This window comes from Marmota marmota, unplaced genomic scaffold, assembly GCF_001458135.2.
Source record: "Marmota marmota marmota unplaced genomic scaffold, marMar, whole genome shotgun sequence".
In the NCBI taxonomy this organism is placed as follows: domain Eukaryota; kingdom Metazoa; phylum Chordata; class Mammalia; order Rodentia; family Sciuridae; genus Marmota; species Marmota marmota.
In genome coordinates, this window is record NW_026000037.1 from 27,000,578 (window position 1) to 27,016,238 (window position 15,661).

At 35.3% G+C, this 15,661-nt stretch overlaps 1 protein-coding gene across 1 annotated transcript in view; it reads left to right on the plus strand.

Annotated features, from left to right (window-relative positions):
- Positions 1-15,661, plus strand: part of Thsd7b (thrombospondin type 1 domain containing 7B) — an 814,215-nt gene that overhangs the window by 332,777 nt on the left and 465,777 nt on the right. The gene's annotated exons all lie outside the window — the stretch shown is intronic.

A 15,661-nucleotide genomic window follows, 5' to 3' on the forward strand; every position in this document is an offset into this window, starting at 1 on the left:
CATCTAGTGCATGTTGCATATTGTTATGTTTCTTTCCTTTCCTTTCCTTTTAAGCTTAAAGTATAGTCTATAATTATTTGTTGGGTGTTAAGTGCTGAGTTAATGTGCAACTTCTACCAAATTGTCATGTTGCTATTGGTTAAAGGTCAGTAACATATGATCAAGGAATTATTTCAAGTCATGCTAGCTCAGTTCCAATTAGTTAACACTATTTTCCTAGCAGATCATGTGAGAAACACCTTTGCTGATAAATTTCATGTCTTAAAAAAGAAAAAAAAACGATTAAATAATGGGAGGATCTGCTATTCTGGCTCTAAACGAATGTAATTATGAGTCAGTTTGGATTGTGTGCAGAGCCAGTGTGACATGAATGTGAGTCTACTCACTGGGACCACAGGTAATATGTTGCAATCGTATGAGGAGGGTATCTAATTAAAGCAGGCATCTGGTATTTTTAGTCCTTTGAATGCTAGTTATAGAATCTCCAACTCCCCACGTCAAGCCCTTAAGCAGTTTGCCAGCCAATGAGCTGCAGTTAGTAGGTGGTGAAGAGTTGAGCCTCCCCCAGACTGCGCTTTGATTGATGCAGATATTGCATTGGCCTCAGTGATCTATTAAGGTGCTATAGGAAGCCCTTCGCACTACAGGGCTCTTGCTGAGATGCCCCACTGGCAATTTCTTCCTTTGATTTAAGAGAAACTGCCTTTAAAAGCAAGTATCTCCAGTGAACAGATAATACAGTATGTCAAATACCTTATGGCTTTATGTGTCAAGGATACTTAAATTTGAACTAGTTCAATGAGACTACATTCTATTTAATTTTATTTTTTCCTGTTGAATTTTATTTATAAAAGAAATGTATTGTTATAAAATTCTACATAGAGTATATATAGTATATAAAATTTAAACATTCTTTTCAAGTCTGCCCCAATAATATCAGGAATACTTATTGTAAATGAATTGGCATAAATACTTCCTGGTCTGGTTTTGCATCTAGGTTCATTAGAGATATTGGTCTGTAGTTTTCTTTCTTTGAAGTGTCTTTGTCTGGNATTGATTCATTTTAAATACATTCCAATCATCCTCATCTATCATCTCTCTCTCTCTCTCTCTCTCTCTCTCTCTCTCTCTCTCTCTCTCACACACACACACACACACACACACACATATCTAAGTGTGCATATAGTATAGTCCTCCATATCTTCAGGTTTTACATCTGTATATTCACACAAATCAAAAATACTTTAAAAAGATTTGATTGCATTATTAAACATGTACAGTTTTTTCTTGTCATTATTCCTTAACAATATAGTATAATAATTAGTTACATAGCACTACAATGTATTAAGTATAATAATAGTCTAGATATGATTTAAGATTATGAGAGAATCACACAGGTCATATACAAATACTGCACCATTTTATATAAAGGTCTTGAACGTCCATGGATTTTGATTGGGGTGGGAGGTCCTACAGGATACCCACGGGGTCAGTTTATCAAAAATCAAATTGCCACTTGTCCCATCCCCCATGTAACTTAGTATGTACAAACCTCAGTATAGCAGTTGCTGCTTAATGTCCATGTATGGATGATATTAATTGATTTGATCATTTCCATTTAGAAGGCTCTTTAGGATTTTTTTCCCTTGTAACAAATAGTGTGTTGTAGGGCATCTAGCTATTCTCAAATAATATTGAAGAGAACATCTTTCTACTCCATGTTTCAAAAGTCACTATTGTAACACGATCCCATGGCATAAACTTGTTGGATATGAGCACTTCAAACTTAAGGAAGACATTTCCAAAATTTATTTTTAAAATGTTGTGCCATTTAAGTTTCTTTAACAGTGACAAGGCATGGCAGCTTCTTCACTTTCTTGCCTGTGCTAAATATTTTAATTAAAAAAAATACCCACTGATTAAAAAAGAAAATTGGAGTCTTGCGCTATTTATAGTTTATTTCCAATATCTTTTTTGGTAGTTAATTTATCCAATAAATATTTATTGAGACACACTCTATAGTAAAAAAAAACAATTTTAGGTCCTTAGAATATAACAACAAAGCAATCAAACTCATTTTTGTAGTACAAAATTTTGATGAAAACAGAGAAAAATGGATAATTAAGGACAAAATAGATATCAAGGGCTGATAATTGTCTGGAAGAAAAATAAAACAGTTTCAGAGAAAAGAGAAAATAGTAAGAGTTGAGTGAGAGTGTGCCACTTTTAAGATGAAAGTTGGAAAAGTTCTTCCCTCTGTGGTGATATTTGACCAGAGATTTAAGTAAAGTAGGAGAGTGTTGCTCTCTGGGAAAAGTGTTCCAAGCAGAGAAAAATCAAGTGCAAAGAAAGTCCTTTAGCACCAGATACCAGGGTGCTTAGACTGTTCCCCAAGGCAGCACAGAGCTTCTCACATGGAGGAGTGTGAGCCAAGGGAGAAGGGCAGGAGGTGAATCTTGGAGTCATCCAGGGCCAGGGTCAGAGAAGGCAGAGATGTGTTAGCCAGACAGGGGTTTGAGATTTCATGAGTGAGATGGGATGCCTGACTTCTCTGAGTTTTGTTGCAGCCCACAAGTGAACAATATGAATAATAAGCTCAGAAGCAGACAATAAAGAGAACATTTTAGAGAATTCACAAACAGAAATAAAATCAATAAAAAAGTAGAGGTCAATAGATTAGAGGTTTCTGGGGGTTAGTGTTGGGAGGGTTTGGGTGTGGTAACACATGAGAGCCTTGTGGTGATAGGACAGTTCTGTATAGAGATCTGGTACCAGCTACACAAATCTGCACAAGTGATAACACTGCATAGAAACATGTATACAAGAATGCACGCGAAACTGGAGAAATCTGAATGAGTATGTTGATTGTACCAATGTCAACTTCCTCTCAGTATCATGCTGTGGTTATAAAGGATGTTAACATGAAGGAAACTTGGTTTAAAGTATCTGGAAACTTCATGCACCTTATAACTTTTTGATAACTTCCTGTAAATATATAATTATCTCAAAATGTGAGAAAACAAAGGTATCACCATGTGCCTAAAATTCTGAATGCATTTGTCACAAAAAGTACTCCTGCTCTTGGACAGACCACTGCATGTCCCCATCTTTGGTACTTAGTTTCACAGAGTGGAATTTACATTTATTGTTTCTGGCTCTCAGTCTTTTCTCCTAAATACTCAGGTACTAGATATGGTAAATACAAGATTTAATGTAAATAAATAGATAGAAAGAGCTTTAGTTTTTAAAAAAAAATTTTTATAGATGGACATGTAACTTTATTTTATTTATTTATTTTTATGTAGTGCTGTGAGGATCAAACCCAGTGCTTCACACATGCTAGGCAAGCACTCTTCCACTAAGACACAACCCCAGCCCCATAGCTATAGTTTTGTTTTAGGGTTTTAACCATAAACTTCCCATAGAGTTTTATTACATATCACACTAAACATTCTGATAAACAATATTCCAATGATATTCTTTATCCAGAGAAAAAATTGTTATAAAATGTAGCAGATAATTTGAAAAAAAAAATGTAAAGGCAGTGTCAGTCTATGTTCTGCTGTTTATAATAGAAATGATAGATTGGCTGATTTATAATCACAAGTAATTAGTAACAAAAATGTTACTTCTCTGATAATAATAAATTACTGAATAATTTAGATGGAAATTTATGGGTTCACTGTTCTGGAACCTGGGGATTCCAGTAACAAGATTCTGACCAGAGAGGGCCTTCTTGTTGTGTCGTAACATGGCAGAAGGGCAAGAGGTGAAGAATCATAATCAATCCCTGGCTGCAACAGTCCATACATGGATGATGGCATTAGTCCATACACTAGAAGGGGGGCACTCATAATATAAATACGTCTTAAAGATTCCACTTCTGAGTGCTATCATAATGACATAAAATTTCAATATGAGTTTTGGAGAAGACATGTACTCTGACCATATTGTAAGACTCTGAGAAATTAAAGACAAAAATCTTACCTGTTATATTATCTTATGAATTCTTAGTTTTTATTTGATGTTCCTGAATTTTCTAGACAATAATCATATATAGGCATCAATATCTATCTTTTATCATTTAATATTTATAACTTTTGTCTTTTTTGTGTTATTGCCTTGGGTAGGAAATCTGGTAGTGTTAGGTTGTAGCATGTTAGATGGAATTCCTTCTTTGTTTCTGACTTACTTTTTCACTTCTAGGTATGATTTGGTTGTGATATGTGTTAGATGGTGTTAATTAAGTAATGGTGGTTTTTTAAATTTCTTTAGGAGATTTGGGTGGTTAATTATTAATCATTGTGGAGTTAACAAAGACGAGTTTTTGAGTTTGCTCCTTCCATCTAGAGATGCAGTAAATTACACCAATATATATCCCAGTATTGAAACCATCCTTGCATTTTTTTGTGGGTGAACAGTCTTATATACTACCAAGGTATGTAGAGTTGGCCAAAAGGCAGTGAGAACATTCTGGATTCCTGGAACCTTGAAAAATGAACCACCAGGAAAAAAAAGACAGGACTGAATATCAGTTTCACAGTTAGGCCCCAGTTATTTCAGAATCAATTAGAATTTCTCATGACAATCTTTCCTTCTCTGAACATCTATCTCATATGCAGTTGGTACTATATGCACATGGATGTCTGACCCTGTACCTGCTTTGTAGTAAAGCTCAGTTTTCATACGCAAATGTAATTCTTCCAGCTATATTATAAGCTCACTAAGATGTTCATGCAGTCTCTTCTTTGGTACTTTGTAGCAGTGCCTAGAAAATGGAAGGTCATTAATAATAGATGCTTTGCCTCAAGGAAGTAGGCAGAAGTGTGAAAGGGGAAATTTGTAGCTCACCACTTTAATTCCAATTATATATCAGATGGCATGGTTTTTTTTGACAGTGTTAAGGAATCTTATTTGACAGTGCATTAAGGAGGTATTTTCTGCTTTCAGAATATTTTCTTTTATGAACATATTCTTTCCTTTTATAATTATACTGTTTATTGCTAAGAGGTTATAAAAAGTAAAGGGCCCAATATGGGTACTTTAATACTTTCCTACTTAAGTTTTTAGACTTTTGTATCATTAGCCAATAAATTTATCATTCTGACCTTTAATCCATGCTTCTGTTAAACTCACTCTTTGTCCCTCTAGCCATTTTTTTCATTTTATATTAGTATCTTATTTCTAAGATGCTGTTATTGATTATATTTTCCATCTACTGTGTTTTCATTGGTGTGGGATTTTTAAAAAATTTATTCATTTAATCTAATTTGTTATACATGAAGCAGAATGCATTTCAACTCATAATACATATATAGAGCACAATTTTTCATATCTTTGGTTATACACAAAGTAGAGTCACGCTATTCATGTCTTCATATATGTACTTAGGGTAATGACGTCCATCTTATTCCACCATCTTTTCTACTCCCTTACTCTCCTTCCCCTTTGCCCTATCCAAAGTTCCTCCCTTTCTCCCATGACCCCCCACATTATGGATCAGCATCCACATATCAGAGAAAACATTTGGCCTTTGGTTTTTTGGAATTCTCCAACAATCCATTTACCTGCAAATGCCATAATTTTATTCTCTTTTAATGCTGAATAATATTTCATTGTGTATATATACCATGGTTTCTTTATCCATTCATCTATTGAAAAGCATCTAGATTGGCTTCACAATTTAGCTATTGTGAATTGTACTGCTATAAGCACTGATGTGGCTGCATCACTGTAGTATGTTGTCCTTTGGGTATAAACTGAGGAGTGGGATAGCTGGATCAAATGGTGGTTCCATTCCCAATTTTCCAAGGAATCTCCATACTGCTTTCCCAATTGGTTGCACTAATTTGCAGTTCTATAAGCAATGTATAAGTCTTCCTTTTCCCCCACATCCTCACCAACACTTATTGTTGTTTGTATTCTAAATAGCTGCCATTCTGCCTAGAGTGGGATGAAATCTTCGAGTAGTTTTTATTTGCATTTCTCTAATTGCTAGAGATGTTGAACATTTTTTCATATATTTGTTAATTGATTGTATATCATCTTCTGAGAAGTGTCTGTTCAGTTCTTTAGCCCATTTATTGATTGGGTTATTTGTATTTTTTTGTGTTAACTTTTTTGACTTCTTTATATGTCCTAGAGATCAGTGCCCTGTCTGATGTGTGTGTGGTAAATATTTACTCCCATTCTGTAAACTCTCTCTTCACCTCACTTATTATTTCTTTTGCTGAGAAGAAGCTTTTCAGTCTGAATCCATCCCACTTATTGATTCTTGATTTTGTTTCTTGTGCTATAGGAGTCTTGTTAAGGAAGTTGAGGCCTAATCTGACATGATGAAGATTTGGGCCTACTTTTTCTTCTATTAGGCACAGGGTGTCTGGTCTAATTCCTAGGTCCTTGATCCACTTTGAATTGAGTTTTGTGCAGGGTGAGAAATAGGGGCTTAGTTTTATTTGGATGCAAATGGATTTCCAGTTTTCCCAGCACATTTGTTGAAGAGGCTATATTTTCTCCAATGTGTGTTTGTGGAGCCTTTGTCTAATATGAGGTAACTGTTTATGCGGGTTCTTCTCTGTGTCCTCTATTCTGTACTATTGGTCTACAAGTCTACTTTGGTGCCAATACCATCCTGTTTTTGTTACTATTGCTCTGTAGCATAGTTTAAGGTCTGGTATTATTATGCCACCTGCTTCACTCATTTTGCTAAAGATTGCTTTGACTATTCTGGGTCTCTTATTTTTCCAAATGAATTTCATGATTGCTTTTTCTATTTCTCTGAGGAATGTCATTGGGATTTTGATTGGAATTGCATTGAATCTGTATAGTGCTTTTGGTTTGTATGGTCATTTTGACAATATTAATTCTGTCTATCCAAGAACTAAGGAGATCTTTTCATCTTCTAAGATTTTCTTTAATTTCTTTATTTAGCATTCTGTACTTTTCATTGTAGAGGTCTTTCAAGTTGTTTTGTTTATTTATTTCATTTTGAATCTATGATAAATGAGGTAGTTTTCCTAGTTTCCCTTTTAGAGGATTTGTCACTGCTGTACAGAAATGCCTTTGATATATGGTGTTGATTTTATATATTGCTACTTTGCTGAATTTATTTATTAGTTATAGAAGTTTTCTGGTGGAATTATTTTGATCCTTTCATTATAGAATCATGATAGTTTGATTTCTTCTTTTCCCATCCATATCCCTTTAATTCCTTACATCTGTCTAATTGCTCTGGCTAGAGTTTCAGAACTATGTTAAATAGAAGTGGTAAAAGAGGGTATCGCTGTCTTGTTCCAGTTTTTAGAGGTAATGTTTTCAATTTTTCTCCATTTAGAATTATGTGGGTCTTGGGCTTAGCATAGATAGCTTTTATAATGTTGAGATATATTCCTATTATTCCTAGTTTTTCTGATGTTTTGAATATGAAGGGGTGCTATATTTTGTTGAATGCTTTTTCTGTATCTATTGAGATAATCATATGATTCTTATCTTTAGGTTTACTGATGTGATGAATTACATTTATTCCCATATGTTGAACCAACATTGAATCACTGGGATGAACTACACTTGATTGTGGTTCACTATCATTTTAATATGTGTTGATATTTGATTTACCAGAATTTTATTGAAAATTTTTGCATCTATGTTTATTAGAAATATTGCTCTGAAGTTTTCTTTCTTTGATGTGTCTTTGTCTGGTTTTGGAATCAGAGTGATATTGGCCTCATAGAATGAGTTTGGAAGTGTTCCCTGTTTTTCTATTTCATGGACTAATTTGAGGAATATTGGTATTAGTTCTTCTTTGAAGGTCTTGTAGAACTCAGCTATTTATCCATTTGGTTCTGGGCATTTCTTGGTTGGTAGACTTCTGTTGGCATCTTCTCTTTCATTGCTTGAAATTTATCAGTTTAACTTGTGTATATTGTCCTGATTTAGTTTTGGTAAATCACAGGATTCTAGAAATTTGTCAATGTTGTCGATATTTTCTATTTTATTGGAGTATGCAATGAATGGTCTTCTTAGCACTGCCTTCATAGTGTCCCAGAGATTTTGATATATTCTATCAGTGTTCTCATTTACTTCTAAGAATTTTTAAATGTCCTCTTTGATGTTTTCTGCAATTCATTATTCATTCAATAGCATATTAGTCTCCACGTGTTGGAGTAGCTTCTACTTTTTATTTTATCATTGATTTCTAATTTCATTTCACTGTGATCTGATAGAATGCAGGGTATTATCTCTACTTTTTAGTATTTGCTAAGAGTAGCTTTGTGACATAATATATGATGTATTTTAGAGAAGAATCCATGTGCTTCTCAGAAGGATGTGTATTTTCTCATTGATGGATGAAATATTCTACATATGTCTGTTAAGTCTGTTATTGATTGTATTATTGAGTTCTGTATTTTCTTTGTTTAACTTTTGTTTGGAAGATCTATTCATTGGTAGAATTCACCCAGTATTATTGTGTTGTGGTCTATTTGACCCTTGAAATTGAGAAGAGTTTGTTTGATGAATGTAGATGCTCCTTTTGGGGGGCATATTTATTTATAATTTTTATGTCTTATTGATGTATGGTTCCCTTAAGCAGTGTGTAATGTCTTTCTTTATACCTTTTGATTAACTTTGACTTGAAGTCCACTTTATTTGATATGAAGATGGAAACTCCCTGCTTGTTTCCACAATCCACATAAGTGGTGTGTTTTCTCCCAACCTTTCACCTTCAGTCTGTAGATGACTTTTCCTATGAGATGAGTCTCTTGAAGGAAGCATATTGTTGGGTCTTTTTTAAAGATCCAATCTGCCAGTCTATTTATTTCTTTTGATTGATGAGTTTAGGCCATTAACATGTAGGGGAATTATTGAGACATGATTTGTATTCCCAGTCATTTTTGGTATTTAACTTCACTTGGTTTTTCCTTTGATTAGTTTTTCCTTTACTATAATACCTCCATTTGCTGATTTTCATTGTTGTTTTTCATTTCCTCCTCATGGAATATTTTGCTCAGGATGTTCTGTAGAGCAGGTTAGTTGCAAATTCTTTTAACTTTTGTTTATAATGAAGGTTTTTATTTCATTATTAAATCTAAAGGTTAATTTTGTTGGATATAAGATTCTTGGTTGGCATCCATTTTACTTTCATAGCTTGGTATACATTATTACAGCTTTCACTGTCTGGGTTGAGAAATCTGCAGAGATCCTTATTTCTTTCCCACTGTATGTAATCTGATTTCTTTCTCTTGTGGCTTTTAAAATTCTCTCCTTATTCTGTATGCCTGGCATTTTCATTATAACATGCCTTGGCGTAGATCTGTTGTGATTTTGTACATTTGATGTCCTTTAAGCCTCTTATATTTGATTTTTCAATTGATTCTTCATGTTTGTAAAATTTCTGATATTATTTCAATGCATAGATTTTTCATTCCTTTGGTTTGTAACTCTATGCCTTCCTCTATCTCACTAATTCTTAAATTCGATCTTTTTATGTTATCCCATAATTCTTGAATATTTTGCTCATGGTTTCTTACCATCTTCACTGTGTGGTCAATTTATTTTCAATATTATATATTTTGTCTTCCTGTCTGAAGTCCTGTCTTCCAAGTGATCTAATCCGTTGGTGATGCTTTCTATTTAGTTTTTGATTTGTTTTATTGTTTCCTTCATTTCAAGGAATTCTGTTTTTTTTTTTTTCAGAGCTACTATATTCATATTGAAGTAATCTTTGGTTCCTGTATTTGCTTATGTAGCTCTTTATCAAAATGATCTTTTGTTGCCTCTATTTGCTGTCTTATATCATTCTTTAATTCACAGAACATTTTAATTATGTATATCCTGAATTCCTTCTCTGTCATTTCTTCTGCTGTGCTGGCCATGGATTCTAATAATGCAGTATTTTGGTTTGTCCAGGGCACTTTCTTTTCTTGTTTTTTCATGTTGTTCATGTGTCTTCCCTTCTAGCACTGCAGATATGCGGTGTTACAGTTTTTACTGTATAAACTTATAGTATTCCTGCAGGGTTTCAATGCCTCCTCTTTAAGGGGGAAATCAATATTAACATATCCTAACACAAACAATATACAGCCTTAAACCAAATAGCTGCTATTAAGACATTTACTGTTTTGTCACAATATACAGAAATGGTGAGTTCAGTTATTATCTCCTATATAAACAATAGGTTTCCAAAAGGGTCCACAGTTTCTGATGGTGGACAAACAGAACCAGGAATGGGGTGTAGGATGGTATGTTAAGAATGTAGAAGATGAGGATATAGAGTTATTAGATCTTAGGAGGTGTGAATGAGGAATCTAAAGAAGTTGGCTAGTAGCAGGAGAAAAGAAAGTGATTTTGGGGAGACAAGTAAGTGGGAATACAATAGAGAGAGCATAAAAAAACATAAAAATTAAGAAAAATAAGTAATGTACAAATAGGAGATAAAAGCATATACAACACAACTGTAATGTACTATTCAGACATCCCAGTCCTCAGTAGCCTAATCCATGAAAAGTGCTTGGTTTCACAAGTATTGGGGATGCGAGGACAGGAGGAGAGAAAAAAAATATTTGAAGGAAAATATAAGGATTGTTTTTATTGGAGTTCAGTATCTTTCCTGCTTCCCTTCTCATCCAATAGGTGGGCTTATCTGTTGTTTGCTGGTATCTCCACCCTCAGGATGATGAAGGTTTTTAGGGTCAGAGTGTTGGTCCAAGGATCTCCTTTGGGGCCCACTTATGGATGTTGGCACCTGGTCTTATCTCCTTATATCACCTGTAGACCTCACAATTCATGATCTCTAATTTAGTCTCTAAATTGTATCTCACTCACCCCTTCCCTTTCTACTTCCCAATCAGGAACCTCTCTCTCCAGTGCTCTGGGGGCTGCGGTGCACCTGTCATGGAGAGCTGTTTTGTATTGGGTAGTTCAGGACCGGCTGCATAGCCGCAAGCACTGGGCTGGGTTAGTGGTTGCCAGGGGGAGAGGATGGAGTTGGAGACTATATGTACCTTGATACTGCTTCTAGACCACAGCTGGTGTCCAAAGGTGGGAGTTGCCCAGCTAAAGATGGCAACAAAGGTGTCCCAAGATGGAGGTGGCTGCTTTCAGAGATGGGTTGTCCGGTCAGGTCAGGCCAGGTGGTGGCATTGGGTGGCATGTTCAGAGATGCAGCTCTGTGGTATGCAGTATTGTGGCTGGTGACTGTCTCCAGACCCTATCCTGTGTCCCCAGGTACAGGCGACCGTGTATAGGGGACTGTGGCAGTGATTGCAGTGTCCCAAGATGGAGGCAGCCGAGGGAGTCCCATGTTGGTAGATGGGGGTCAACATGGGAGTGGTGGCTGGAGATCCTGTGTATGAGCAGTGACTGGGTGTCCTGTATGGGAGTGGTGGCTCTAACAGTAGGATATTTCATAAAATGGAATCATGATTCCTGCATGAGTATGTGGCCCGGGATCCTGCGCAAGCACTGATGCTGGGGGTCCTGCTCAGGCACAGCCCAGGGTCCTGCGCAAATGAACAGCTGACCGGGAGCAACTGTATGGGGTCCTCTAATAACTTGCAGAGAAACAGAATTCCTATTGTTTGAATTTCAGGTCACGGAGCGACACAGAATGCAGCCTCTCTCTAACCCACCAGGGATATATATATATATATATATATATATATATATATATATATATATATATATATATTTGCCTAGTCATCTGATTTGGTGGTGTTACATCTCTCTGATATATTCATATATAGTAAGATAATTATACTTTTCAAAGTTCTAGATTAATTTTAAAACAAGTCTGAACTCAGAAATGCATGCCTATATGGGTGCCTTCTAATTTCCAGATGGTACTTTTAAACCAATCTGACCCTACAATGGACATGGCCTGTGGCAGCATACATGAGTCTCCAGTTGAATTAGAAAAAGTTTTCCCTCTTGGTGGAAGCATTAGAATGAGATGCCTTTCTGGACACAAACTAGACATCACAGCTTGGCAAGAAGAGAGTGGGCTGGATTTCAACCTTTGATTGTCCCTGTGGCTTGGTGAAGTTTTGCAGGCCCAACCTGTACCACCATGAGTGGTACCCTGTCTGTGTGGATTTTCAGCCATTTTCATATTCTTTCAGTTGTGCATCACATCTTTGCTATCACATTTCCCTTCCCCCTCCATTTTGTTTTAGCTATCTGAATTAGGATTATGAATTCAGATGACCATATTAAATTCATTATTTTTTGAGCGCTGACTATCTGCTTGTCAGAATTGGAACGAGCTGGATTCCACAAGGTGAGCAAGAGAGAGTTCCTGTGTTATAGGGGGATCTGATTCAATGTACATGTTACTGTCTCACTATCTACATAGTGTACACAGCCTTTCACCGTAGATATAATGTTTATTTTAAACTGCTTACTTTAAAAAAAGCAAGTAATTTTTTTCTTGGTCATAGGCACTTGACTAGCTGAAAACATGCTAATAATGATTCTCTGGTAGAAGTAAATGAACCAGTCCTAAAAACAGTTTTTGCACCCTAATTGGAAAGGGAAGAAGTGCTGTTTCATGGAGAACATCATTATCTGCAAGATAAAATATGTCCTGAGTATATGTGAAGTATAGGCTGAATTGGGGTACTCTAGGATAAATTAACATTTCAATTTTAATGTTTTGAACAAAAGGCAGTATGAATGTATGAACTAATAAGCATCTAGATAGGGAGGTTGAGACTATTTCTTACACTAGCTGTTGATCCCAGATAAGTCGTATGACCACTCAATGCCTTGAGTTTCTCAGCTATAACAATAGGATATTTCATAAGATGGAATGATGATCTTTTTCATTCTTAGATTCTAAAAGGAAGCACATTCCTATGGGGAAAGATGTTCCAGGGAGGCTACCACTTTCTTTAGGTTCTGATTGTTACTCTTTGAGACATAAAGCTTCTTGTGCCAAGCAAATGTCAATCAGATAAGCTTTAACAACATCCTTTTCCTTGAAAAATATAGCAGTAGATGTCAGGTTATTTAGTATTATAGATAAAACAATCTAGATGAAAGTGACTGATATGATTACTTGATGATGTTAAGAAGCCAAGATTGGCTCTTGCATGTTGGCTGACAGGATGTGGTTTTGTCTTATTTTCAAGATAGACGTTACTAAACAGCATAAATGGTTCAATAGGAGTCCATGTTGTGTTTGGATTCTGCAGGACTGGATTGGAGGCAAGATGGTTTTGGACAGGTAATGCTGATGGCTCCCAGATGAGGTGCTTCATCATCTGTATCCCTCACAGGGAGACCCAGAAATCTCCCTGACTTTCATGCGAGTAGAGTTCTTTATTGTAGAGATTTGATCTTCCAAAGGCCTGAAAATTATCTGATACAAGACTACTGTTCTATTCAGGGTCCCCCCATTCCAATTATGAGGTATAATAAGCATATCTAATTTTTGAGCTACATTTGTTTGAACAAAAAAATAGTTGTTGAGAGTACCACAATTAAAAAAAATAGTAAAATGGTAGCTGCAGCTGTATTACGTTTTTATGTTATAAAAGGTCTGCATTACCTTGAAAAGTTCAATTCACCTGCCCTTTTAAAAAAGGGTAAATAACACTGGCAGAATTAATGCTTACTTGAATTTGAGAACTTATAAATACATTCATGATGCTTTAATATAAAATTATCTAAGTGCAGTTTGAAATAAAATAATTATTATTGTTTCATTATTTTTATTCTTTCTCTCCAAAATTAAGATTTTAAGAGGCACTTACAACATTTTAAAATTTAAATCATTTTTGCTTTGATATATACAAAGTTAGAGTCTGCAACTTTGCAAGATAGCTTTTTGTAACATGGCAGCTACTTAAGCTAAAAAATTCCATAAAATTCTGCAGCCTAATAGTTGTTTATTAGCCTTATTCTCCATGTGCATCAGAATTCTACCAGAAAATACCATATTTTACTGGTTAATGTTCTGTCTGCTGCTCATTACAGTGAAAATATCAGTACATAGATTCTAACTTCAAGCAAAACACAGCTATTGAGAAGCACCACAGTCAAATTAAAAGGATGCTTTCAGCCTATTCTCATGGCAATGAAATCCCAGAGCTTCCCATCCTTAGCTTGAAGGATAAGGAGATAAAGAGAGAAACTGGCCTTACTCTCTCTGGGTTCGAGTCTTGCCTCTGCCATTTACAAATTATAGAAATTTGAATAGAATTTTTAAACTTTAGTTTTTTATTGGAAACTGGAGATACTAGTTGAACTCTTCTCATAGAATTGTTTTATTAACTAAATCAGATTCTATTTGTAAATTGCTTAGCATATAAAGCATTCTATATGTGTTTCAGCCCATTCTTTATCAGTGGGGGAAAGATATCCCCAAAGAGACAAAAATTGATTCTTAAGGTGAAATAAAATCTTACACCTTTTATATTTAAAGCATAAGTATGCTTTTTTACATGCAGATATAGAGTGTATCTGTATTATAAACATGTCAGGAGGCAGGGAGAGATAATTATGGAAAAATGTTTATAAAGGCTCCTTTGGGACTAGATAATGAAACAAAGGTAAGAAGCACTGTATAATCTAATCTATTTATTTTATTGAAGCTCTGTTGCTCAGAGATTTGTTGGGTTCACACAGGTAGTAGCAGACTCTGTGTATAATGGTTTTTAATTAAAGTATTTTGCCAATTGGCCTTTTAAAATTATACATTATAAATTATTCAGAGGATTGACTCTCCAACTTGCTAATCATAAATATTTTGAAAAACTATGAATTCTTGTACTCTGCCTTATTCTGATCCACCATTCTCTCTTGGTTCCATATTAGGTTACATTGTTGTAGATAGGTTGAGAGTTGCCAGTATTGGCCTTGACATACTGAAGAGCTATAAAGGAAGGCTTACAATAAATGAATGGGCCCAGAGGAAGTAGCTTTCATCTATTTTTGCAAAGCAGGGGCTTTGGTTTGTAATTTTTCTAAAAACTACACCTTTTCTGATGAAAATTTATTATGTAGTTCCTCATTCTAAAGAATAAATTATTCTTCATTTTGAAAATTGTTGAAGAAAGCCCTTGTTCCTGTCCCTACTGGTGAATCCCATGAGCCTTCCTTTGAAGTTGAATTAACTTGTTCAGTGCAAATTGATTTGCAAATTTAAAGTAACACATGCCAACAAGAACATCAGGTACAGTGAGGTTTTCTGTTTCCCCTCTTTTAAAAAAAGGTTTGTGTACATATTTACTGTAGAGACTCAGTTCTTTCTGGACTTTTAAAGTAATCATTGCATATCTCTCCTACCCAGCCTCCAGCCCCCTGCCACCCCTTAGGAAGAACTTTAAGCTTTAGGATTTGTGGTGGTGTTCTTGGGGGACAGTGTTGTTCAAGAATGTGGATTTCCCCTTCTTGGTTCTATTAGTAAACATTCCCATTCAAGTATTCCCAGGTTTTGATACCAGTTTTCTAAACCAACACAGGTGAAGGTCTGTCTTGGTTAGTTTTCCCTCAGTGGGTTACAGGGCATCTCATATTCAGTCTGAAATCTGGGGACCTTTTGCTTCCCTCACCTCTTTGATAACATGATCTTCCTGTGGCTTTTCCCTCCACACAGAATCTTACCTAAACCATGTTTTTTTTTTTTTTTTTTTTTTTTTTTTTTTTTTTTTTTTTTTTTTTT